Source organism: Pteropus alecto, unplaced genomic scaffold (genome assembly GCF_000325575.1).
Source record: "Pteropus alecto unplaced genomic scaffold, ASM32557v1 scaffold45, whole genome shotgun sequence".
In the NCBI taxonomy this organism is placed as follows: Eukaryota; Metazoa; Chordata; class Mammalia; order Chiroptera; family Pteropodidae; genus Pteropus; species Pteropus alecto.
The window spans coordinates 7899657-7903173 of NW_006442491.1; the positions used below are offsets into that span (position 1 = coordinate 7899657).

The 3517-nt window shown below is 30.5% G+C and overlaps 1 protein-coding gene across 1 annotated transcript in view; it reads right to left on the reverse strand.

The window, feature by feature from the left end:
• LOC112470954 (O-acetyl-ADP-ribose deacetylase MACROD2-like) overlaps nt 1–3517 on the reverse strand; it is a 1076828-nt gene that overhangs the window by 958935 nt on the left and 114376 nt on the right. The gene's annotated exons all lie outside the window — the stretch shown is intronic.

A 3517-nucleotide genomic window follows, 5' to 3' on the forward strand; every position in this document is an offset into this window, starting at 1 on the left:
TCTTCTTTTTTGATACTACATAAATAAATACATAAAATATTTGCTTCTCTTTCTTGTGAACCAGATTTATAAATAACACACATTAGAACTAAAATTGTGTAGAATTTTTTTAATGGCATAATGAATGCTTTTTTTTATCAAGGACCAGATTTCTCTCATTGTGTCATTTATTTTAGCTTTTTTCAATCACAGAATATATGTACCACATTTTTACTGAAAATAACTTCTTGATCATTTGCCAGTTAATTATTCTCAGTTTTATACATTCAGAAACCACATGCTGAGGCATTTGTATTGTTTCCTTTGAAGATCAATATAATAATGTTTTTACATGATCTGTTCTCATTAACATCTGCATATAGATTACATATGTTAAGAATCTTAATATGCTCTTGGAACTTAACAGCCACTACCCCCACGGTTATCTCACATGAACACAAAACAGCTGAAACTTAGGACATCTTTTCCTCTCAGAATTCTCAGACTTTTCTTTTGCTTTTTGTACTTTGAACAGACCCATTTTGTTACACTAAAACTTCGACGGTCACCTGCCAATTGCAAAGAAGGTTTTCCATTGCCTTTTCCATCCAAAAACAGTGTATTCCCACCACTGTTTTAATTTCTCACCCATGTTTGTTTTCCTTTCTAGCAATCACACCTTATCACTAATGAAAGAACTGCTAAATTCATCACTCTTGCTATTCCTAGAATTTTATTCTCAAACACTGTGTTAGTACCAAGAAAAGCCCTATATATATTATCTGTTCTTTCCTAATTATCTTAGCAGTCCATTTCAATCAGAAGAGAAAATAGTTGATTATTGATATTTATCTATAATTACATTTATATCTATAATTATATCTACCCATTCAGCCCAATTTTAATTTATGATTAAAGCAAATTAAGTTGTTTGGTTAATATGAAATGGTATTTGGTTAATATGAAAATTAACGTAAGCATACAATGATAGAAAACTGATTAATGATAAGTATAAATAAAAGATAACGGATGACATTATGATAGAATCCATGAAAATATTTTACCAACAGAAACACAAGAGTTGTCAAGATTATGTATCAACAAGCCATACTACAAGTATCAGTACCTGGACTAACTGTAAATAGGTAATAATAAAATAAACAAATCTGTGGAAGACAAAAGGAACAGGATGACAAAAAAGACTCAAAAGATTTCATTGTTGACTGATTTAATTTACTCAAGGCTCTAGGAAAAACATTAAATGTTTTGTTGTCAAATAAAGTAAAACTGTATTAACAGAATGATAAATTCTGCTAATAGCAGATATTTTATTTTGTTGATTGATTTGAAAAAGAAAGGTAAATCACATCAGATTTTTTAAAAATCCCATTTTATTGAGCCAAAACATCTCTGAAAAATGGAGGATACATAAAGTATATATTCTAGTGAATGAAGGACTTAAAAATAAACACGAAGTTAAAATACAAAAAAGCAAAGCTAATAGTTCAATTACTAATGTGATTATAAAGCTACTACTCAAGATAGTTAATTTTTCTTTACTCTGGAATCAGCTTTGGAAATGATACTTTTGGAGAACTGCCATTTAACATTTTTGTTTTCCTTTCTCTTAAAAATAGTTATCATAAAATTGGTTAAAATTCAGTTTGAAACAAATGAGAATCCAAATCAAAATACAATACTGAGAGAACATTCTTTTCAGGAAATAGCTGAGATCAAAGGCATAGGCACACTTTCATGGTTGAGTCTACAAGAACAATGTATTTCTTCCTCTATTTCCAAGCTAGCACTCAACGCCAAGCTCTTACCTGTGCCTAATAGCATAGGGTCCTAACCTTTATTAGGTCTTGGGGTAAAACCTATGGACCCTCTGCATACACATTATACCATATACATACAATTAGTTTCATGGACATTGCCTCTTTACATCATCCTACCTTCAAGTTAGGGGTCCATAACTTCAAGTTCAGAACTCAGAGACTAGAGAAAACAAATCTACTCTAGATACAGCACTGTTGAAATGTCTTAAAAACTGCACTATGCTCTTTAAGCGCAAAATGTGTAACACAAAATTTAACTAGCAGATGTAACATAGTGCCAGTAACATCTCAAATGATTTAACATCTTGCATCCACAACTATCCTACTATTGCTAAGTGACAGACACTAGGCTAGTTTCAAACAACTGAAAATAAATGACTCCCAGTTCTGAGATCTACTTCATCAGATTATACTACCTGAAAATTAACACACTAAGTAAATAGCTCAAAATTCCATTCATTATAATTCCAATTCAAAGTTTCTAAAAATTAAAGACTAGCCACAGGATACCAAATAACTGTTTTCAGAGACAGAATACCATCCTAAATCCAGGTTGAATGTCACAGCATATTAATTCATGATTAGCTAAATATAATTCATTTATAAGGACCTCAAACTGGAGAATTCAGGATTATGGGCACCAAGCAAAGACTTTTAACTTTGTCTGCTGACTCATCTTTGCTCACTCATCTTTCTTTTGCTGTTATAAGCATTGTGTGTTCAATTACAAATATACTTTTTTCTATTCCTTTGGGAAGAAACTCATGTATAATTATTTGGTGCTGAGTGATATAGACCTTCTCCTTTAGAGAATATCATTGAGCGCAATTTCACTGTTATTTTGAAAAGGTGACTTGAGCACTGTACATATAAAGTATATTCCAACAAAGTAGTTAACCCTGTTTTATCCATCCATGTGGTTGTTTATCCAACCCTATAAATAACCCATAAATATCATTGCAATGAGCTTACCACAGGGTTATTGCTTATCTAGGTATCCTTAGAACTGAGCATATACAAAGACATACAAATGTCTTCCTTACAGCTTCAGACCATGTCATTTATAACCACGGACATAAGGAACAATCGATAACAGCCATTCTAGAGGACCACTTGCCACTGTATCAAGAGCCTGAAAAATGCCTATTCTTTGGTTCTGCATATCCCTTTATAAGAATTCATCTTAAGATAATAATGATGAAAGCACATAAAAATACATTAAAAAATAGTCATAACAGCACAATTTATAATGAAATGCTTTATTAAAATGTTTAAATGGTCAGCAGTGAAGAATTAAGCAGTTATCATATAGTATATCTACATGATATTGTCATTGAAAATTATATTTTGGAAGATATTTTATAACATAAGAAGATTATTACATGTTGTGAAGAAAAAAAGAGGCTACGAAACACTTAGCAGAGTATGATCCTATTTTTTCAAAAATTAAATATAAATTTATATATAGAACAAGACCTGAAAGAATATGCATTAAAATGTAACTGCACTTAATCCCTAGGGTGGTAGGATTACAAATGTTTTTAATTTTACCTTGTTGTTTCTCCACATTTTCTGTTCATTTTTATAGTAAATATGTATATTTTTATTTAAAAAAAGGCAATTTTTCTTCAAGTTATAAAATTTAGCAAATGTGCTATATGTAATGTACAAAATTCCCATAAAAATTATAATTTTTTGAG